General features: G+C 44.3%; 1 protein-coding gene across 1 annotated transcript in view; it reads left to right on the top strand.

Moving 5' to 3' along the window:
• Positions 1–24,224, top strand: part of MYO5B (myosin VB) — a 332,937-nt gene that overhangs the window by 55,553 nt on the left and 253,160 nt on the right. The window lies entirely within an intron of this gene.

The raw sequence follows: 24,224 nt of genomic DNA, 5'->3' as shown, positions 1-24,224 counted from the left end.
AAGACAGCCGGTCAACCACTGAACCACCCAGGCGTCCCTATCTGAGCCCCTGTTATGGTCAACAGTACTTGTGAGAGGCTATGAGAGACATAGATAGAGGTAAGAATTAACCTTCCTCCCCAAAGGTTTTATGTCCTTGGGCAAGTAAGCTATTGATACCAATCACTATAATAACACCAGTGCTTCTGATAGAGCCTATGAGTATTTTGGCAATTGAAGATGGAGATGATGATGTGGAGTTGGCTGGTTAGATATTTTGCGGAATGAACAGTAAAATACTAAATACCTACTATGCCCCAGACACTATACTTGGGCCTTATGTTATATCCCTTGATCTTTGCTATGATTCAAGTTAGGAGGTTGTCTCCTTATTTACATTAGGATTGAAATGAGGATACTCTTCCCAAAGAGCCACTAAGTGCCAAGGTTGGTATTTGAACTGCGCTGCACTCATGCGTACACTCTGGCCTTCTGAAACTCCGTTTTGAGCTTAGCCTTGGAGTATAATTTAGATTTGAACACCTGGAAAATGGGCCAAACCCCTTCTAGGTGGGGATGGGAGGAATGTCAGCACAAAAGCCTAGCTGGTATTTGTGTCTCCCTTGCTAGTAATCTAGTCCCAACCTCATCTGATTCTTTCTCACTGATTTGCATAGATAAAAACACCAGAAATCTAGTTGTCCTTTCAGAATCTGAAGGCAGGTAGACAGTAATGTCCGTACCAGGCTTCCTCAGCCCCTGAATTGGATATTCCAGTCAAAATGGTTATTCTGGCTATAGGGCAAGAGCACAGGAAGGCTTTTCCATGGACGTGCTCTGTGACCTTAGCAACCTCATCTGAGTTAAAATATTGTCCTCTGTGAAGTTTCTGAATTAGTGGGTCTTGTAAGCTCATGGGGCTCTGAGGCTCTATCCCTGAGAGACTGTGTGTGGTGCTGTGGAAAATTCTTAGTGTGGACTCAGAGGACCTACTGCTTGTAAGCTGAGTGACTTTGGACAAGTGACTGCACCCCTGGAATTCTCACCCATCAAATGGGATAACGAGCATTATCTGTCTCAGGGATTTTGTGGGGATGTTAAGACCTGAAAGATGTGTGAATTCTGACCTGTGGTGCTATAAAACTCTGCTCACAGCCTGTGTGTGGATGGTGCACCTAGCACCATGTAGCATTTCCTCCTCGGACAAGGTGTCCAAGTGATTAAGTAGCAGTTTCTATCACTCTAACAGGATCAAGATATTCAGGAGCTTGCTTTGATGGTAGTGAGATTGAGAGCATGAGGAATCTCCGCTGTCTTTAACATTCCTACTTTGGTTTAAGGAATAGAAAATTCCCCAGTCAGCAATTCAAATACATATATTCTCTACTAGGTGAGGATGGTTGATCCCAATGTCATGGTTAAAACTGTCAAGCACAGGGAGGTGGCTTGGGGGCACCCTGGTATTCCTCTACCTGGTAGTTCCAGGCTGTTTGAAAGGTGTGTGTGTGGTGTAAATGGAGTGAAGTCAGCTTTAAAGTGGATTTTTGACTCTGGCAAAGACAGTTGAGATCAGCTCTTGGTTTATTAGATTATCTGTTCTCCTTTCATCATTACACGACTGATCTTTGAGTTTCTCCTGTATGTAGGTGGGTCCAGAAGACCATGTACAATCAACTAGTGTCCCTTGAAGAATCCTAACAGGCTTCCTTGAAAGAAAAGTGAAAGTGGGAGGAAACGTGGCCATTTTGATCTCCCCATGGAGTAGAAGAATGAGACTTGGCAGGTGGTTTCAGGAATACAAGGCAGGATTTTGCTGGAAACTTGGTTGTGAGGAGTAAAGACTGTTTTCTTTTTGTCCAGCATGGTATGCAGATGGAGAGGAGGGGGAGGGTGCTGTCCTCTTGGAGAAATGTGTATCTTACAATTAGGCGAGCAATTCAAAGCAGCCCTTAGAACGATGACAACAACTTAATTCCCAAGCTCCAGGTCGTACCTTCTGCAAGGAGGTCTGGGAGTGAGCTGCTGTAGGCACGGATGAGTTGACTCAAGCCTTCTAGGGAGACACTAGGGTGGTTGAGGAATATGGTTTTTCTTTTCCCATAGTTTTCAATTTCCTTGCAGGGTTTCCTGTTGAAGTGGAAGACCTAACCTCAAGAAGATGCTTCCCCTTGAGCAGCTGCCAGGGGGCTGTTCCCTTACCAGGTGGTGGGATTGTCTCCACCTTGACTTGTGGAGCCTAGACCGCAGCCCGGGGCATGGGGAGAGGAGGACCACGGGCCAAAGCTGTAATGGAGCTTGTGCACAGGAAGGTCTGAAAACCCTGGAAACTGCTGCATTTAGTTATCCCTAAATCAGTTTAAGTTTTTGTTTAAATTCCAGTTAACATGCAGGGCGCTATTAGTTGCAGATGTACGATACAATGTGAAGTACTGGTCTTACGTACGCTTTTTGTCTCTCCAGCTCACAAGCTTTTTAAAATAACAAAAATTTCAAGGGCGCCTAGGTGGCTCAGTCGGTTAGGTGTCTGCCTTCAGCTCAGGTCAGGATCCCAGGGTCGTGGGATGGAGCCCCAGGTCAGGTGCCTTGTTCAGTGGAGAGTCTGCTTCTCCCTTTGCCTCTGTCCCTCGACCCCACTCATGCGCATGCTCTCTGTCAAATCTTTAAAAACAAAACAAAACAAATTTCTTAGGTAATGAATTGGTTTATCTCAAAATCCAAGAGATTAAAATAATTGTGGTGATGTTTCCTTTCTTCCTTTATCTCCAGGCATTTACTTTCTCTGGAAGCAACTGGTGTTACCCACTTCTTGTGGATTTTGAGAGCTGTCTTGTGCATAAATACATATGCTTCATACAGGTCTATTTTCTATACTAGACATAATCTAGATTATATAGGTTTATGTGTATGTGGATATTTATATGCATACAATTGCACATGTATATCTCCCTTACCCCATCCTTGAAAAAATTTTCCCTTTTTTCCCCCACCCAGTTTTGAGATAAAATTGACGTATAACATATACCATGACACAACAGTTGAAGGTATGTAAAATGATTTGATGGACTTAGATGTTGTCAAAGACTACATCACTTCACATAATTTTTTGTGGTGAGGCTATGTAGGAGGTATTCTCTTAGCAGCTTTCAAGCATGTAGTACAGTATTATTGACTATCATCGCCATGTCATATGCTGGGTCCCCAGCACAGATGTATTACTGGAAGCTGGTACACTTTGACCAGCATCTCCGTTTCTTCCAACCACCACTGTTTCTATGAGTTTGGCATTGGTAGGTTCCACATATAAATGATACAGTATGCATCTTCCTGTTTGACTTAAGATTGAGCCACCAAGGTCCATCCATGTGATCGCAAATGACAGAATTTCTTCCTTATGGCTGAATATCATTCCATTGGGTGTCTATACCCTGTGGCCTTGACCAGTCCTTCCTTGAGGGACACTCTGGTTGTGTCCATATCTTGGCCGTAGTGAAGGATGCTGCAGTGAACATGGGGAGTAGAGATAGCTTTTTGAGATCCCAATTTCATATCTTTTGAATATATACTCAGAAATGGGAATGCTGGATCCTATGGTAGTCCTATTTTTAACTTTTTGAGGAACCTGAATACTATTGGCCCTGATGGCTGTACCTTGTTTACCTTGCCCCTGCCAGTGCTCAGAAAATTCCTTTTCTCCACATCTTTTTGATAATAGCCCTTCATTCTAATGGATCGCTCTGTGGTTTTGATTTGCATTTCCCTGATGGTTAATTTAAGTACTTTTTCACATACCTTTGGTAGAATTTACCAGTCTGTTGGCCATCTGGATGTTGTCTTTGGAAAAATATCTATTCCCTTCTCTGTCCAGTATTAAGTTGGATTATGGGTGGGGTTTTTTTTTTCTATTTTTTTCTTTTGAGCTGTATGGATTCCTTCTATTTTGGTTATTGACTCTTTAACTGACAGGTGTTTTACAAATATTTTGTCCCATTTCATAGGTTACCTTTTCATTTTGTTGCTTCTTTGTTAAGCTGTACACTTTTTAGTTCAAGGTAACCGTACTTTCATATTTGCTTTCGTTGCTTGTGTTTTCAGTGTGTCCCATCCAAAAATTGCTGCCAAGACTTCCCTCTTAGGTTCTCTACTAGGTGTTTTATAGTTATAGGTCTTTAAGTCTTTTATTTTTTTTTATTATTATTTTTTAGGTCTTTAAGTCTTGACTGAATCCATTGCAAGTTACATTTTGTGAGGGATGGAGTTAGGGGTCCATTTCATTCTTTATTTTACGGTTAGCCAGTTTTCCCATTAGAATCGAACAGCCTGTCCTTTCCCTCCTAAGTATTTGCTCCTTGATCAAGTATCCATTGACTGTACCTGCAAAGGTTTATTTCGGGATGCTCAGTTCTGTTCTGTGGGTTTGTTTTATGCTGGTACTGTAGTGTTTTGATGCCTATAACACTGTGATATGGTTTGAAATCAAGTGTGTGATGCCTCTCGCTTATGTTCTATAAGATTGCTTTGGCATTTCATAGTTTCATCTGAATTTTAGGATTGTTTTCTATCTCTGGAAAAATGCCATTGGGAATTTGACAGGGATTGCATTGAATCTGTAGCTTGCCTTGGGTAGTATGGGAATTTAACAATATTTTTTCCAATTCTAGGACCCAGGATATCTGCATTTATTTTTCCTCCATTTCTTTCATCAGTCTCATGGTTTTTAGGGTATAGAACTCTTACTGTTTTGGTTAAATCTATTTCTAACTATTTTGCTTTTGGTGCTACTACAATCAGGATTAAAAATAATTTCTTTCACACTAGAAACACAAGTGATTTCTGTGTGTTGATTTTTGTATCCTGCAACTTTATTGAAACTGTTGACTAGTTCTAATGGCTATCTTGGTGGAATTCTTAGGATTTTTCTCTATATAAAATCATTTCATCTGAAAACATATTTACTTCTCTGTGACCTGTGTGCCTTTTCTTCTTGCTTCATTATCCTGGCTAGGACTTCCAATGTTACATTGAACCGCGGTGGTGAGGGGGGCACTCTTGTTTCCTGATCTTGGAGGAAGAGCTTCTAGATTCTCACCATGGATTATGTTAGTGGTGGGCCTCTGGTATATGGCCTTTATGATGTTGAGGTATGTTGCCTTTGTAGCCAGTTTGAGAGTTTCTATCATGAAAGGTTGTTGTAGAGGCCCCCAGGTGGCTCAGTTGGTTAGGCATCTGCTTTCAGCTCAGGTCATGATCTCAGGGTCCTGGGATTAAGCCTCTGTTGTGCTCCCCACTCAGCAGGGAGTGTGCTTCTCCCTCTGCCCCTCCCCCAGCTCATGCTTTATGTCTCTTCTCAAATAAAATCTTTTATTTTTTTAATTTTTTAAATTTTTTATTTTTTTATTTATTTATGATAGAGAGAGAGAGAGAGAGAGAGAGGCGCAGAGATATAGGCAGAGGGAGAAGCAGGCTCCATGCACCGGGAGCCCGACGTGGGATTCGATCCCAGGTCTCCAGGATCGCGCCCTGGGCCAAAGGCAGGCACTAAACCGCTGCGCCACCCAGGGATCCCCTCAAATAAAATCTTAAAGGTTGTGTTTTGATAAATGCTTTTCTGCATCTGTTGATAATTTATATCTTTATTAATAAGCTGTATCACACATACTGATTCATGTATGCTAAACCATCCTTGCATCCCAGGGGTACAGTTCACTCAATCATAGTGATCCTTTCAGTGTGCTGTTGAGTTTGGTTTGCTTTTATTTTGAGATACACCTCTATCTTCAGAGACCTATCGGCCTATAGTTCTTTCCTAGTCATCTGGGTGGCACTGGCCTGCCAAAATTTGCCAAAATTGCTTAAAGTTTCCTTCACTTTCACAGAAGAGTTTGAGAGAACTGGCTTTAATTTGTCCTTGAATATTTGGTAGAATTCACCAGTGAAACCATCTGGTCCTGAGATTTGGGGAGGGGTGGGGGAGGGGAGGCAGGATTTTGATTATTACATTCATTCTTCTTCATTTTCATTGGTCTGTTTTTTATGATTCAGTCTTGGTAGTTGGTATGTTCTTAGGAATTTAACCACTTTTATTTTTATCTTTTTTTAAAAAAAGATTTTATTCATGAGAGAGAGAGGCAGAGACACAGGCAGAGGGAGAAGCAGGCTCCATGCACGGGGAGCCTGATGTGGGATTTGATCCCAGGACCCTGGGATCATGCCCTGAGCCAAAGGCAGATACTCAACCACTGAGCGTCCCAGGTGTCCTTTTAGTTATTTTTCTTTTCTTTTTTTTTAAATTTATTTTATTTTTTTTTATTTTTCTTTTTGATTCTCATTTCTGCTCTCACCTTTATCTTTATTCTAACTTTAGCTTCTTTTGCTTTTGTTTTTTCTAGTTCCTTGAGGTGGAAAGTTTGAGATCTTTGTCTTCTAGAGTAGAGGTTTATTGCTATGAATTTCCTTCGTAGAACTGCTTTTGCTGGGGTGCTGTCGTGGCTCAGTCACTTGAGCGCCCAAATCTTGACTTCAGCTCAGGTCGTGACCTGAGCCCTGTGTCGGGCCCCATGCTCAGCAGGGAATCTAAGATTCTCTCCCTCTCCCCATCCTTGCTCTTGCATGTGTGCTTGCTCTTACTCTGTTGAAGTTTTTTTTTTACGAAAAATTGCTTTTGCTGCATCTCATTCCTTTTGATATGTTCCCATTTTCATTTGAAGACCTTGATTTTTCCTTTTTGTTCTTTGATCAATGATAGTTGAGGAACATGTTAATTGCCACCTTTGTTAATTTTCTGGTTTTCCTCCTCTCTGATTTCTAGTTTCATACTATTGTGTTTGGAAAAGAGATTTGACGTGATTGCGGACATCTTACATTTCCTAAGACTTGTTTTATGACCTAATGTATGATCTGTTCTAGAGAATGTTCTGTGTGCAGTTAAGGAGAATGTGTATTCTGTATATGTTAGGCTGCTGGTGTAAAGCATAGTTTCAGTCCAGAGTTATTTTTTTTTTCCTTCCCTGTGTGAATGATCTCTCCCTTGTTGGAAGTAGGTATTAAAGTTCCCTGATATGGTGTTGCCTTTTTCTCTCTTAAGACCTGTTAGTATTTGCTTAATGTATTTAGGTGCTTAGGTATTCGTTATAATTATATCATCTTAATAAATTGAGCTTTGTCATTATATAATGCCCATCTCGATCTTATTACAGCTTTTGAATTAGTCTGTTTTGTCCGATAGACATGTGGCTGCCCTCGATTTCTTTTGGGTTCCATTTGCATGGAGTATCTTTTTCCACCTCATCACTTTGAGCATGTGTGTGTCCTTTGAGCTGACGAGACTTTCTCGCAGGAACATATTTAAGTCTTGGGCTCTCTTTAAAAAAAAAAAAAAAATTATGCCTTTATGTTAGAGAATTCAATTCACTTAGAGTAATCATTGACAGAGGTAAGTACCTACATTATCTCCTTAGTACTATCTTACTGTTTTGGGGGTGTGTAGTTTTTTTCTCTTCCTGACATTGTTTTGAATTGATGATTTTCTTTTTTTTTTTTTTTTAAATATTTTTTTAATTTTTATTTATTTATGATAGTCACACACAGAGAGAGAGAGAGAGAGAGAGAGAGAGAGGCAGAGACATAGGCAGAGGGAGAAGCAGGCTCCATGCACCGGGAGCCCGATGTGGGATTCGATCCCGGGTCTCCAGGATCGCGCCCTGGGCCAAAGGCAGGCGCTAAACCACTGCGCCACCCAGGGATCCCAGAATTGATGATTTTCCATGGGGGTATGCTTGGATTCCCTTCACCTTATCTTCTGAGTACCTCCTGTAGGATTTTGCTTTATGGTTACCATAAGCCTTACATACATGTTAATTATTTTGTAAAATTAAAATTCAATTAGTTAACATAGTGTATTATTAGTTTCAGAGGTAGAGATCATTGACTCATTAGTTTTATATAATCCCAGTGTTCATTACATCACATGCTCTCCTTAATGTTCATCACCTGCTTACCCCCACCCCACCCGGTGTCCCTCTCCCCCAGCCTCCCTCCCCGGGCCTCCCTCCCTTTTCCCCTCCAGCAACCCTCAGTTTATTTCCTATGATTAAGAGTCTGTTATGATTTGTCTCCCTCTGATTTCGTCTTATTTTTCCCTCTGTTCCTTTATGATCCTCAGTTGTTTATCAAATTTCACATACCAGTGAGATCATAGGATTGTCTTTCTGGTTAACTTATTTTGCTTCACATAGTATGCTACAGTTCCATCCATGTCATAAAACACGTTATTGATGCAAACACCAGCTTCAATTACATAGAAAAACTCTACATGTTGACTCCTCCCTATTTTGTTGCCAAAATATCTTTTGATATTGTATATTAACTATTATAGCTAGAGGTAACACACAACCTACTGACTGTATTAGAGCATTCTGGATTTGTCTACTTTACCAGAGTGTCCTAGATTTTCACGTTTTAGTGTTACTAATTAGTAACCTTTCCTCTCAGCTTGAATAACTCTTTTCAGCATTTCTTGTAAGGCAGGTCTAGTTGTGATGAACTCTGTGTCTCTTTGTCAGGGAGCATCTTTCTTCATTTCTGAAGGATAACTGCAGAATAAAGTATTTTTAGTTGATAATTTTTTTTTTGAGCACTTTGAAATATATCCTCCCACTCTTTCCTGGCTTGTATGATTTCTACTGAGAAATCCTCTGATAAGATGGGAATTCCCTTGTAAAGGGATGAACTGCTTTTAATATTATTAATAATATTCTTTGTCATTAATTTGACAGCTTTATTACAAGGTGTATTGGAGAAGATCTCTTTGGGTTGAATTTGGGAAACTAAGAGCTTCATGAAGTTGGGTGTCCAGATTACTTTTTGCATTTGGAAATTTTCAATCATTATTTCTTTAAATGAACTTTTTGCCCACTTCATCTTCTCTCTCCTAGGACTTCAGTATTCCAGACTACTTCTGTTGGTCCAGCGATTCACATAGGCTTTCTTCACTCCTTTTCATTCTTTTTTGTTCTCCTCTGACTGGACAACAATTCTTTTGAATTGATTCTTTTACTTCTGGTCATTTTTTTTCTGCTTAATCTACTCTGATATTCATGCTCTCTGTTGCATTTGTCATTTCTTTCATTTTCTTCAGCTCCAGAGTTTTTTTGGTTCTTTATGATTTCTGTCAAACTTTTCATTTTCCTGTATTGATTTCCTGATGTCACTCCCTTGTCTATTTTGGAGCCCTCTGAGCATTCTTGAAACTGTTATTTTGAATTCTTTATCAGCCAAACTATAGATTCATGGCTTTGGGGTTGGTTACTAGAAGATTATTATCTTTTGCTGGTGTCCTGTTCGATTTTGTTTTTTTAACTTGAAGTTTAAGTTGTTGTCTTTGCATTTGAAGTAGCACCACCTCCTCTCTTTACTGACTTCCAGAGACCAGTACCTTATGTCAGCCCTGCCAGGGATTGAGGCTTTTTCAGACCTATGGATACACATGATCTACATTGTTTTCTCTTCCTGGCAGAATTCTTAAGTTTATGGACCTTCTCTCTGACCTGTAGTGGGGTAGACCACTTCCTTTTTGCTTTCTCAGGAGTGCTGCTAGTGCTCAAGCTTGTGGTCTGTCTCTGGATTGCGGTTTCTGGCAGGTTCATGGAGTGTGTTCACTAGCTGTCTGCTGAAGCTTGCTCTTGCTGCTGTTGGGAGTGCACGTGGAACTAGCTGTGGGGGTGGGGGTGTTGAGTATGGGCTGGGGTAGTGGAGTGCTGAGGGTGCCTATGGGCCGGGTAGGATCCACAGGTGGTGGCCCCAGCAGCTTGTGGTTGGGCTTCTTGGAATCTGTGATATGTTGTGTTCCTTTAATGCACTCTGAGTGATCCTATGTGCAGCTCTCCCAGCCTTTTTTTTTTTTTTTTTTGGCCCGCAGTTATGTAGCTCGTGACACAGAACCCTGGGTGTGGCAGGAGAAAAATGAGCCTCATTGGCATTGTCCTGCACAGCTTGGGGAGCCAGGCATTCCCTCCCAGGCTCTCAAACTCCACTTTGTCCCCACAAAAGAAATCCATGAACTGAGAAGATCTCTTGAGCTGCGCCCCCTTAGGGAAGGGTGATGCTGGTAAAGTCAAACTGGTCCTCTTACCCTCTCCAATGTGTCCAAATTACCTTTTTTTTTCTTTTTCCTTTCTCCAATGGTGTGTTGGAACTTCTCCACTAGACTCCTGGACTCCACAAAAGTACTCATCTGTGGGTATGTCTAACTCTGTTCTCCAGGGACTTCTGGATTGTAGCTATGAGGATCTGGAGGTAGTTCACAGGCTAGGGTCCACAGCCAGGATCAGGGTCTATGGGCCTACTCCTCGATGTGTGGGTGGGGGAGACTGCCCCCAAGGTTCCTTGGCATATGCTGTTGGATCCCACAGCTCCCTAAAAGGCCCTTTTGTCCATGGATGGATGCTACACTGGGCGGGGGGGGGGGGGTATGGTGATATGACACATGAGTTATTTGCTTGTCTTAGTGACATCACTCTTTCTTAATCATCCCTGTCCTGTCTTCTGTGCTTGGCAGCATGCTAAAAACATTCCTGTGTACTTTTGTAGCAACATATCTCAAAGATAATTCCTTTTTGTTGTTTAAAGAATTTGTTTTTATGGCTGTGTGGCAGTGGTTCTCAAAGGCTGTGTGCAGAATCACCTGGAGAACTAGAAGGACAGACTCTGGTTTCTGAAGTCCTGACAGAGCCTGGGCCTTTTGACCATTTTGCCTGGTGATTCTGATAAGGCCCAGAGTGGAGAGCCACTGCTCTGTGGTAGACTGTCCTATGGCTCTGCCATAAAGATTTCCCCAGCCCTTGCTGATGGAAGTTTTTGGGAGACTTTTGGAGCTAGAGTATCATATATCAGAGCAGTGATGGGGAAGGCTGGAGTTAGGTGTTAATTCATGTAGCTGGTTCTTGGTTCTGAGGAGCAGAGCAAGACTTCTCATTCCTCGGCAGTTTCTATGGTTATGTTTGCACCTGCCTTTGCTTTGGGGTCATGAGTCTCTGTCTCTTGTATCTTCCTATCATTCCTGTTTGCCTTTCTCAGTACCATCAGTCATGCTGCCCAGGGTGTGTTCAGAGGGAATTGTTGCACTTCACCCAAATGGGTTCTTTTGTGGGGCTGTAGGAAGTAGAAAATAAAAGAAGGAAGAAACAATGATTTAAGAAGTATGTGAGGGCAGGGTGGCTTAGCGGTTTAGCGCCACCTTCAGCCTGGGGCGTGATCCTGTAGACCCAGGATCGAGTCCCATGTCGGGCTCCCTGCATGGAGCTTGCTTCTCCCTCTGCCTCTCTCTCTCTCTCTCTCTCTCTGTGTGTGTGTGTGTCTCATGAATAAATAAAATATTAAAAAAAAAGTATGTGAAACTTGGGAAATGTGCCTAAATGCAGAAGTATCAAGGGACCTAACTGAAGCAGAGCTCTTTGTCTTTTTGAGTGACTTGTGCAGGTTGATGGTTGGGCATGCCTGTGGCAGGTTAGTGTTCCTCACGCCGTCCCTGCAGCTCTGAGAGGCTCCTGGCATTGAGCAGACACTGGAGATACCTCTGTGGGGAGTGTGGGGCAGGCCTGGCAAGGGGTATAAAGGGTACACACACGGTGCTTTCTAGTCATCAGTGGGTTTTAGACTTAACATCTCAGAAGTCCTCTGGGTCTTTGAAGTTTCATTTTTTTTTTTAATTAAAGGGATCTCTTTTATACCTGATAGGCAATAAGATATTAAAGTGTGCTTATAGACTTGACTTGCCTTTCAGGTTTTGGCTGAGGTACTTAAGGTTCCTGAATTTCATGCCCCCTCCACCCAACTTAAAATATTGGAGCTTGAACTAGTGCCTATTTGCTCTTGCCATTTGCTTGGTGACAACCACCTTAATTGGTTACTAGACAGACTCCAGGCAGGCAGCCTTAGTCCCATAAGCCAAGAGGTGGGGAGAGCTTGGCATAGAGAAGCATCTTACTGGGTACAGTAACATGACCATGAATACTGATTTTTCTGCCCCCAGCTTCTGGCAGACTGCTGTTGACCTGGCTCGTTGGGCTCCCAAAGAGTTCGTTACCTTTACCAACATTGAACCTTTATGCCGTGAATCCTATGGTGGTGCCTGCCCTATCTTTTAATCTCATGTTCTGCCCTTGACTCTATGGGAGAAGGGAGGTTTCTCTCCTACCCAGTGGGAGACTCAGGCCAGAGGTTTAGTAACTTGGAAGCAGCAGAACCCAGACTTGAGCCTCAGGATGCACCACCACCCTTCTCCCACAAACATGTTCTGATGTTCACTGTCCTTAAATTTCTGGAAGATCCTTAAAGGACCACGGCAGAAACTGCAGAGAAGGGATGGTGGTTTGGGGGATATAATATTCAGTCCTTGATCTTGTTCTTGAAGTGGAGAGAGGACCTACTGGGGTGCTTGGGAAGGGGAGAAAATAAGAATGTGGTGTGTCTTCTCAGCACCCACTGTAGAAGCCCGAGCTCCTTTCTGTAAGGAATTCTGCAAAGTTTGTGTGTGTGTGTGTGTGTGTGTGTGTGTACGCACGTGAGCGCGTGTGCATATGTGGGGGGGTTGGTTAGGGATAATGGTGATGATGGGGAAAATTGCAGGTACAAAAGCTAGGAATGCTCTTTTCACAGACAGTTCACGGATCTGATTGTGGATCGTGGCTGGTTTGGTATTCAGCCTCTGGATGATTAGAGCAATTTATAGTTCACGCAGAGAGTATGTTTGGAAGTCCAGCATTGCTGCAAATAATAGAGGGGAAGGCTTTCCCCTGCTGTCTTGAAACTTGTGGAATGTTGCATTATCACCTCCTGTCATGGTGACAAATAGGCTTTTGCACTGATCTCTGTATCCAGCTAAATGCTTTCAAACTGCCTATCGCTCTGTAGGTTTTCAAGCTACAAATGCTTTTAAGGCACTGCTTGGCCTACCTTGTATCAAAGAATAATAATTATGATGATGATTTAGCTCCAGGGAGTACAAAACAGTGTGCTAAGTGCCACATCTGTATTTAAATGCTTGCAGCCAGTGTCAGAAAGGCTTGGTTAGTGGGTGTTTGTAGGAAGCAGCAGGTGGGCAAGGGGCTCAGCACCTAATTACTGTTCCATTGACTCTCACCTTAGATGCGGTAAGATCACTTCCTGTAGTGCTTTGGCTGCCTATCCTACAGTCCTACTGACATATTCAAGGATTCCTGGTACAAATTGTTTGAATAGACTAAAATAAAGCTAAGGGCTGGAAAGGCTAGGTGGGGAGTTAATCCATGGAGGGTTGGAATGTGAAGAGGCTATTTTTTTTTTTTTTTTTACACTACCGTATTTTAATTCTGTTTTCCTGTTTTTAATTTAAATTCAGTTTCCCAACATATAACACCCAGTGCCCCTCACATCATGTGCCCTCCTTAATGCCTGTCACCCAGCTGCTCATCCCCATGTCCCTTCTGCAACTTTGTTTCCCAGAGTCAGGAGTGTCTCATGGTTTGTCTACCTCTTTAATTAAAAGATTTTAATTTTTAAAATATTTATTTAAATTTAGTTAACTTGTAGTATATTATTAGTTTCAGGGGTAGAATTTAGTGATCAGTTGCGTTTAACACCCAGTGCTCATTTTTTTTTTTTTTTTACACACTTATTCATGAGAGAGAGAGAGAGAGAGGCAGAGACACAGGCAGAGGGAGAAGCAGGCTCCCTGCGGGGAGCTCAATGCAGGACTTGAGTCCAGGACCCCAGGGTCATTCCCTGAGCCGAAGGCAGAGGCTCAACCACTGAGCCACTCAGGTGCCCCCAACACCCAGTGCTCGTTATATCACATGCCCTCTTTCATGCCCATAACCTAACTACCCCATCTCCCCACCCCACCCCACCCCAGCAGCCCTCAGTTTGTTTCCTAGAGTTCAGTGTCTCTTATGGTTTGCCTCCCTCTGTTTTTCTTACTTCATTTTTCCTTCCCTTCCCCTATGTTCATCTGTTCTGTTTCTTAAATTCCATGTATGAGTGAAATCATATTTGTCTGACTTATTTTGCTTAACATAATAGACCTTTTAGTTCCATCCACACCATTGCAAATGGCAAGATTTCTTTCTTTTTGATGGCTGAGTAGTATTCCTGTATGTGTGTGTATACACACACACACACACACAGATATCGTATCTGTTCATCTGTTGATGGACATCTGGGCTCTTTCCATGTTTTGGCTACTGTGGACATTGCTGCTATGAACATCAGGATACATGTGCCCCTTCATATCACTGTATCCTTTGGGTAAATTCCCAGCAGTGCAATTGCTGGGTCGGTCATAGGGTAGCTCTATTTTTAACTTCTTGAGGAACCTCCACACTGTTTTCCATAGTGGCTGCACCAACTTGCATTGTCACCAACAGTGCAAGAGGGTTCCCATTTTTCCATTCTTGCCAACATTTGTTGTTTCTTGAATTTCTGATTTTAGCCATTTCAGATCAGGGTGAGGTGGTGTCTCCTTGTGGTATTGATTTGTGTTTCCCTGATGATGAGTGATGTTGAGCATCTTTTCATGTGACTGTTGGCCATCTGGATGTCATCTTCAGAGAAATGTCTACTCATGTCTTCTCATTTCTTGACTGGCTCTTTTGGCTTTTTTGGGTTTTTGTAGAAGTATAAATTCTTTATAGATGTTGGATACTAGCCCTTTATCAGATCTGTCATTTGCAAGTATCTCCTCCCATTCTACAGGCTACCTTATAGTTTTGCTGATTGTTCCCTTTGCTGTGTGAAAACTTTTTATCCTGATGAAGTCCCAAGTAGTTCAGTTTTGCTTTTGTTTCCCTTGCTTTTGGAGATGTGTCTTGCAAGAAGTTGTTGCCTGTGTTCTCTAGGATTTCGATGGATTTCTGTCTCACATTTAGATTTTTCATCCATTTTGAATTTATTTTTGTCAATAAGAAAGTAGTCCAGTTTCATTCCTCTACATGTGGCTGTCCAATTTTCCCAGCACTATTTGTTGAAGAGACCGTCCTTTTCCCAGTGAATAGTCTTTCCTGCTTTGTTGAATATTAGTTGACCGTAGAGTTGAGGGCCCATTTCTGGGTTCTCTATTCTGTTCCATTGATCTATGTGTGTGTTTTGTGCCAGGACCACACTGTCTTGATCACAGCTTTGTAATATAGCTTGAAGTCCAGAATTGTGATGCCCCCAGCTTTGGTTTTCTTCAACATTACTTTGGCTGTTCAAGGTCTTCTCTGGGTCTATACAAATTTTAGGACTTATAGTTCTGTGAAAAATGCTGTTGGTATTTTGATACAGATTGCATAAAATGTGTAAATTGATCTGGGCAGCATAGACATTTTTAACAATAGTTCTTCCAATTTATGAGCATAGAATATTTTTCCATTTCTCTCTTCCTCAATTTTTTTCATAAGTGCTGTATAGTTTTCACAATACAGATCTTTTACCTCTTGGGTTTATTCCTAGGTATCTTATGGTGTTTGGTGTAATTGCAAATGGAATTGATTCCTTGATTTCTCTTCTGCTTCATTGTTAGCGTATAGAAATGCAGCTGAGTTCTGTGCATTGATTTTTATATCCTGTGACTTTGCTGAGCTCTATTCTAGCAGTTTTTTTTTGGTGGAGTATTTTAGGTTCTCTTTGTAGAGTATCATATTGGAAAAGATGGATTTTTAACATTAATTGTGATCAGTTAGGAATGGCTCAGATAATTGCTTTCTACTAATACAGTGAAACTTATTTTCTGTTGTAGATTCATTGTCATCCCTTTAAGATATTGACGTGCATTTAGCATGCTCTTATGAGACATCATGGGTGGGGTAGTGTTGAAGCAGTAGCTGATATTTGCTCAGTTGCTCACACTCCCTTGTACTCTCGCTCTGGCTCACTCTGCAGTGCCTGCGAGAGCATAGTAGACGTCAGGCTGTGACCCTCACTGCCGTTGACCTGTCTGTGGAGGGAAAGAGTTGGGGCACTGCTGCACAGAAGTTGTGTTCGGTCTTGTCTTTCACTCTGGGACTCAGTAATCAGTTGTAAATAGTCACTTGTGGAACTTCTAATTTTAGTCAGTAGAAAATGGTGGGAAGCAGGATATGAGAGTAGAAGGGTGCTGGGGATCTACCTGACCTTGACACCAAGGAGGAAAGTGGGCATCTTTTGCCTTCTCCCTTAGGGTCCGCTAGGAAGCTACAGGGTAGGAAGTGTGTAGGGGCCGAAGGAGCAGGGGGAGTCACTGGACGTGCCTGAGCTGAGACTCGGGCCTCTAGAGCAAGTGCTGCAGGACAGGTCTAAGGAGGGAGGGCAGCTTGGAGCTTACAGTTCAGCTGGGCAAGGAGATGAACATGGTGGTTAGTGCTAAGTTACTGAGCCAGTGAGTCAAAGTTGACCCTGAAGCACATGGTCGAGTCTCATTACTCCATCAGCAGGCTGGGCTTTAGGGAGTTGGGACTCGGCTCAGGGCACGGGGTTGAGGGTGGATTTGCCTGCCATGAAGGGCCTCCTGACAGGGTCTAGTGTTTGCCCTGCTGTGTAGCAGAGGAGTAACTGTTATTTGGGATCCTATTGAAGTTTTCAGAACAGGTAACTTCAGCTCAACTCACTCTTCTTGGCTGGCCAAGAGGAAATAGGAATTCATGGTGAAAACAGGATGGAAAATAGCTAGAAATGTGATTTTTTTTTTTTTTTTTGGGGGGGGGGTGGTGTGGGCTCACCTGGAGCTATGTATCTATGGTCTTTGTGCCTGATGAGCTTTACCCTAGGAGCCTCTTATAGATGAAGACCTGTCTGACAGGGGTTCCCTCAGACTTCTTGAGCTGCAGCAACCCTCATGAGGGCTGACCTGCTACTGATGGTTGGAAGCACTTTCCTCTTAAGGGACTTTGTTTTTAAATATGGAATAATGGTGTTGACTCTGCAATCATGCATGTTAAGAATCTAGAAGGAAAGTGAAAATTTCAAATTATGACTAAGAATTCTGTAATGTTGGAGCGAGAAAGAACTTTAAGAGTTGCCTTACCCAGGCCCCTCCATTATAAATGAGGGCACTGTAGCTGGAGAAGTCAATTGCCCAACATCACAGCTGGTAAGTGTCAGTGCTGAGATGGGAATCCAGGCCGGCCTGTGAACCAGTGCTGTCTCCTTTGGTCCTGCTCCTGTGACTTGGAGTCAGGGAGCAATGAGGTGGAAATCCTCTAGCAGTTCCGGGAGACACTGGAGGGAGGAGGAGGCCATTGGTATATCACAGGCTGGAGGAACAGAGAAACCAGCATGAGTGGAGGTAGGCTGGGGCCAGTGGGAGGCTGGAAGAGGATGAAGCCAGGAGTAATCCTGTGCATTTCAAGTGCTTTTTATTTTTTATTATTTTTTGAAGATTTTACTTGAGAGAGAGGGAGCAAGAATAAGAGCACAAGGGGGAGGAGGGACAGGGAGAAGCAGACTCCCTGCTGAGCAGGGAGACCAATGCAGGGCTCGATCCCAGGACCCTGGGATCATGACCTGAGTCGAAGGGAGACGCTTAACCAACTCAGCCACCCAGGTACCCCTCCAGTTGCTTTTTAAAAATAGTGGTCTGGACTATTTTTATTTTTCTATAGCACTCCCCTGAGCAGTGCTATAGAAAGGACACCATTGCCCAGGCTGAGCAGCGGATGTCCTTTAGAGAAGGACCTAATCAGTTAATATCAGCATATCAGCTAGTTGACCATATCCTCATGGACTTGGAACTTATTAGGGATCATGGAAGAGTAATACCTTTTAAATTTTAAGGTAGAAAGGCAACATTGCATGCCTTTCCAACTTCTTAGGGTTTGTCACAGGCAGTGTAGAAGACCTGATTTTCATCTCTAGTCCTTGGCACTGAGGAAACTCTTGGCATGCCTGTTACCCAGACAGGCGTGGGGTCACTTTACCTGGAATATTAGGTGTTGCCAATGGTGTTCCAGACACAGACCCAGTCTGCTGGTGAGGGGTGTGAGTCATCACAGAGGGATAGTGCCTGAAACCCCTTTAAAGGTTGGCCCTAGATGGGTTCATCTGACTTTATCTAACACTATGCGAGAAGAAAACTGCATTTTGTTCAGTGAGACAGTCTGTTTCCTGCAGCTGGAGTTGTATTAAATGGCTTTAGCATCAGGACTTCCTTTCAGATCTAAGTTTCAGTGAACTCTATTCTATGATTCAATGCAATTAATGATGAATACTGGCTCACGTAGGGCTTTGATTTTTTTTTAAAGCACCTTGATGTTCGTCATATACCATTGGATTCTCACAAAGAGCCTTGTGATCAGTGCAGAACGTGATTCTTGGCCAACAGAGCAAAGATTGAGGGTTGTTAGAGGAAGAGGTTTGCCCCACACTGTACAGATGGGACATGATAAGCCTGAGGCCAGAGGCCAGAGCCCAGTGCTTTTTTTTTTTTGTTATTGTTTAAGTAATCTCTACACCCACATATGGGGCTGGAAGTCACTACTCTGAGAGTGCGAGTTGCGTGCTCTTCCCTCTGAGCCAACCAGGTGCCCCTGAGAGCTCAGAGCTGCTGATGGTTGGACCAGAGCTCTCCTGCTATGGAGCTGCTCTGCATGGGAGAAATGAAGTTGGGAGTTCGAGTGCAGCAGGGAACAAGTGCTGTGGGGCCACCAGAACCAGGTGGATTGGGCAGAGGGACGTGAGCAGAGGAGCTGCTCAGGGCTTGGAAGCCCTAGGGAAGCTACATTCGACCATCCTACAGATGAACTCATTCAGAATTCCTGGAACATGTTGGTGGCAAAGCACATCACGTAACCTCACCAAGCCGGTGGTTGGCTTTCCCATATGGACAATGTTCAGGGAAGGGATGGTGGCATCCCGTAGAGATGATGATCATCTATACCCCTTTTCTAACTGGCTTAGCATATTTCCACAAGTGGGGTAGGAAGAGTAACACCCTAGGACAGATGAGCCCTCCTAGGTGTTGAGGATCAAAAAAAATCCAGAGGGTGCTTATTTCATAATTTCTATACCCATGCCCACCAGTTAGGTGGACACTGCTGGTTTTCATTCCTGTGTCCTTCTAAAGGAGCCTTGGCCAATGGCCAGTAAAACCGTCTGGACTGGGGATGTACTTACCAGGGTAACTTCCTGAGAGGTGGTCATCCCCCTTCAGAAAATGCCAAGGATGTTTTTAGGCATAAGCCATCTGGCTGTAATCCAGTAAATTCTGTAGGGCAGCCAGGGAGTTTTCTCCAATTCCAAAAAGAATTAATTACCAGTCCAAGTGCCTTCTGCTGGCTAATCATTAACCAGCAGAACTTTTTACTTTGTTGAATAAGTCCTTAGAAAAAGTCACAAGAAGTTTGGGTTTTTGTTTATTTGTTGTTTTTTCCTTTTGCTTTAGATGGGGGCTGATGTATTTTTAATTGTACTCCCAGTGTTAACTAACACCACTTAATCGGATCACCAGGTAGCTGACAGCTGATGGCAGCTGGCCTGGCCCTCGGCCTTGCTGTGCTTGCATGGACATATTTTATTTTTTTTTCCCCAAGAGTGCCATGGAGGCTGTGTAGACATGCTGAGTATTCAGGTGGGCTGGGGAACTCTGCTGCCCATTCCTGGGGGCTGCCCCGGGGAGGGGGGGTGTAATGGGGGGTGTAATGGGGAAGATCATCAGAAAAACTGGTTTGGGTTTTGTTTCTGCTGAAAGAAGCACATCCTGTTCATTTTAGAAAACTCTGAAGTTAGGAGACAAAGACACTCTTGGGACCTTTTTTGTAGGGTAGAGTCTCTTATACCGGTAGTGTGTGTGCATGTGTGTGTTTACAACGAGCTCATGGGACTCTGGGGGCCGAGCAGGGCCATGATCTGTACTTAAGCACCATCAAAGGGCACAGATTTAGGAACCAGACTCCTGCCCCAGTTCGGATCTGAGCTCTGTTATTACCAGTGACTGGGGCACCTCCCATCACCTCCCCGTGCTTTGGGCTGTGAGGCTGGGGAGGTGACTACATGGGGGGTACCAGAAGTGGGCCTGCACATGCAGTGAGCTCTCTGAGGGTAGCCCTTACTGCCTCCCCAGTAGTAACCTGCTCCCCTTTGCTTTCCTTTATGTCAGACGGAGGATGATGGCTCCAGTTACTGGATGTTTCTGCTTTATTGGAGTTTATTTCTCATCTCTGTTCGTGCTCCAGCATGGGTCACTTCTCGGGCCTGTGTTGCAGTGGGGGGTGCATGTTGGCATTGATGGGGGCTGCCCCCTGCCCATGAGAGTTCCTGGGAAAGGATGGGGTGCCCTGGGCGTGCAGTGTGGGAGCCTGGTGGGGGGGTCTGTAATCAAGGGGTCCTGAGCACCAGTTGTGCAGGAGTTTCCTGGGTGTGGAGGTCCCGGGTGTCTCCAGAGTCCTGCATCTGCCAGGCCTGCCCCTCCGCTCTCCTCAGCCTGCACCCCCACCCCAGGGCGACACCTGGTGTCAGGCTCGGCTTTGCTAGGTGTTCCCTGCTGCAGCATCATGCCTCAGCTGGCTCCACCTCTCGGGCTCCGTCCTTAGTGTGAAAGGTAAGGGCGATTGGTTTGGTAATGACTCACCACTGCTTCTGGCAGATTATTTTGTTAATGAGACTCTGGGAGTGTTCCGTGCAAGCCATCCTCTGCAACTTTTGTCAGCGAAAAAGCCTGCTATTCCCGTGGACAGCAGCCTGGTGGGGTACGTCCAGGCTTCACAGCAAGACCCTTTCCACTGTGGCCCACCTTGTCACCTGGCTGCTCCTGCTTTGCTTGGACATTTTACCCTCACGGTCCTGCTGAGGTATACATCATGGTCTGCCATTCCATGGATAAGAAAACTGGGGGTTAAGGGACAGACTGGGGAGGTGTTGTGGATCTCAGCCCCTCAGGTGCTGGGACATGGTCTTCTTGGGCTGTTTGCCTTGGCATCAGCAGGGTGCTGAGATGCTCCCCGAGATGTTTGAATCCTCTGCTGTCACTGAGGTGCTGTGGTAATGTGCCCCCCCTACACTGCTGTCTCCAACACAGACACGGCAGTCTCCTTCCTGGATGAGGAGCTCCAGCCTTTCTGCTCCTATCTATGTAGGATGCCTTTTCCTAAAATTGTGTTATTGGCAGAACAGGCGCTCAGCCTCCATGCATGAAGGGTCACATTCAGAATCCACCAACTGAGAGAAAGAAAAGCTCATGGGACTATGGAGGCCGAGCCAGGGCCTTGATTTGCTATCTGTGAGCTGGAGACCCAGGAAAGCTCCTGAGGAGTTCAATCACGGTACAAAGTGGAGCCTCAAGAAGCACTGTTTGGGGATCCCTGGGTGGCGCAGCGGTTTAGCGCCTGCCTTTGGCCCAGGGCGCGATCCTGGAGACCCGGGATCGAGTCCCACGTCGGGTTCCCGGTGCATGGAGCCTGCTTCTCCCTCTGCCTGTGTCTCTGCGCCTCTCTCTCTCTCTCTGTGACTATCATAAATAAGTAAAAAAAAAAAAAATAAAATAAAAATCCTTTAAAAAAAAAAAAGCACTGTTTGAATTTGAATCCAAGGGCAGGGAAGAATGGATGTGCCAGCCTGAAGAAAGAGAAAACACTCTTATTGAGCCTCTTTCTATTCAGGCCTCAGTTGATTGAACAAGGCCTATCCACAATAGGAGGAGCCACATACCTTCCTCTGTCTGCCATTTAAATGTTGCTCTCCTCCAGAAGCATCCTCAGGACACGGTGCAATGTGTGACCCAACACTTAGGCCCTTGGTACAGTTGGCCCACAACGTTAACTATCATAGAGAGCCTTAAAGCCCCATTTAAATCCCTGGGGACTCAGCCTGGCTGCATTCTTCTTAAATTTGAAGGCTCTGCCATTCTTCTTAATTTGAAAGCTCAGCATTTAGTGGTACTGACCCTCCGTTGTTCGCCAGTTATTTTTGCTAAGTACTTCTTGCTGCCTCTGCCAGGTTTGAAAGGCAAATACCATAATTTCTACCATTTCTCCTTCTGCCATGGAATAGAGAGCTGGATCAAGAAAAGCTTTTTTTTTTTTTTTTTTTTTTTTTGCTTGCTTTCTCAGTGGATTAAATGAGAGATACTGAACTTGGCTCCTGGGATTATAAATGGGGGGGGGGGATGGGTTTGGAGAAGCTAGGGTCTTGCTTCCTACAGGCTGCCAGAGAGAGGGTGTAGCCAGTGTATAGTAGGTACCAAAGTGATGTTGAGATGCTTGAAGCTTTCACCAAATACATTTGGATTGTGTTAGATTCCATGGCTCGGTGGGGAGAGCAGTGGACTCCTAGCTAGCTAGGCAATCTCAAGCAACTTGTGCTCTTGCTTTGTCACACATCTGTTTAATGGAGATAGTTGGCCCTGCCCTACCTGCCTCTTGGGCCTTGTGAAGGTAGAATTAAGGTGGTAATAGCTAACTATATTTTTGCATATGGCAGATACTGTTCTTAAGACACTTTTTACATGTCAATTCATTTAGTACTAGCCCTTTGAAGTGTATGTTTTCTCATTTGGCAGCTGAGGTTCAGAGAGCCTTAATAACTCAGTTACAAAGCCAGAGAGTAGCAGGGCTGGCTAGGAGTCCAACCCAGGAAGGCAGGCTGGCTCCCAGTGCACACTCTTACCCACCAAGGATGTTGTAAGATCGTGTGGAAGTGTGTTAGAAGCTTGGAGAACTCTGGCTAAGACCCACTGGAGCACGTCCTGGAGATGATCATGTGTGACTACGGTTCACTGGGGCATCTGCCAGGCCTGGACCACATATGAGTTGAGAGCAGGAATGTGTACAGCAGCTCTTGTGGATGCCTTTGCTGACCAGGGTGACATGATACATTCACTGCCGACGTTTCAGACAACTGGGGAATCTGTTTCCCAGACAAGCCCTCCTCCAGCTCCCCTGTGATTTGCTCTCTGAGCTCTGGTGTCTTCACCTTTGTGGACTGTACTCTGGTTGTAACTAAGTAATCATTGTGTTAGAATCCCCTGTGCAGTATAGATCCTGTCAGGGTAGGGGCAGAGGCTGTTCTGATGGTTTTGTCCCTCGTGCCTGGGGTGGCATCTGGCGGGGGAGTCTACAGCTGAAAAATGAGAGGATGGGGTTGGACCTACCTAATAGTTGTGACTGTGGTACAATACACAAAGGACGCTCACCATTTTGACCATATTTAACCATTTTTCATTGTGTACTTCTGTGGCATTAACTGTACTCACATTGTTGTGTGAACATCACCACCATCTATCTACAGGACTTCCTCATCTTCCCAGGGTGAAACTTCCAACCCAGGAAGGCAGGATGGCCACTCTGCCACCCCAGCCACCTGCCTCCCCCTGCTCCCCGCCCCCCCACCCCGGCCCATGGCAGCCACTGTTCTGTTTCCCTCTGGATTTGCCTGTTACCTCCCTCACGTAAATGGAATATCCGTTCATCCTTTCAAGTCTGGCTGGCTTCTCTTAGCATAACGTCTCCAGGTTTTATCCAGTGTAGAGCCTGTGTCAGCATTTCCTTCGTTTTTTAAGTTAGGATGATTTTCCATTGTATGTATAGAACACTTGCTGTTTACCATTTGTTAATGAACCTTTGGATTGTTTCCACCTTTTGGCTTTTGTGACTGATGTTTGTATTTTGGGTGCAAGTATCTTTGAAATCCTGCTTTTAATTCTCTCGAGTATATACTCGGATGCAGAAGCATCCGAGATTAAGTAGCCTGGTACGTACAAAACTCTTACAGCAGTTTCTGGCACCTCGCAAACACTAGAGGTTTGGTAAATAAAACTCTAGGTGTCTGTGTGCTAATGGCTTCCTTAATTCAGACCATTTCTCTTTAGTTTAATGCTGAAGTGTGTATGGCCTGATACTGCTTGGGAAAGGGGAGCTCTGGAGGTAGTTTTGTGCTCCCTCTGACCCCACCCAACTGGCTGGGCATGTCTGGTCCCTGTTCCTACAGGGAGGAGTTCATAAGGGACACATCTCTGGGAGACACCTTGACCTCAGAGCTGTGGTTGGAGAGCAGCTAACCTGAGGGTAGGGGGCGCGGTTGCAGAAGACTTCTGTCCCAGCTGCTCATATCTGGTCCTTAATTTGAGCCTGGTTTCTAGCGCTGAGGTCTCTTTATTCTTTGGAGTGAAGCCTCTGTCCCCTCTGGGCAAGATAGAGTAGGGCTTTGTATTTGCTTTCTGTGTTGTCTGCACTTTATGGGGCTGGGGATAGTAGAACATTTTTGTGATACTTAACAATTGAAGTTTACCTTAAAAAATGGCAGGTACCACTCAGAATCATCAAGCAGCA

This window comes from Canis aureus, chromosome 6, assembly GCF_053574225.1.
Source record: "Canis aureus isolate CA01 chromosome 6, VMU_Caureus_v.1.0, whole genome shotgun sequence".
Taxonomy (NCBI): Eukaryota; Metazoa; Chordata; class Mammalia; order Carnivora; family Canidae; genus Canis; species Canis aureus.
The sequence above is the reverse complement of the archived record's forward strand: the minus strand, read 5'-3'. Positions and strand labels throughout refer to the sequence as shown.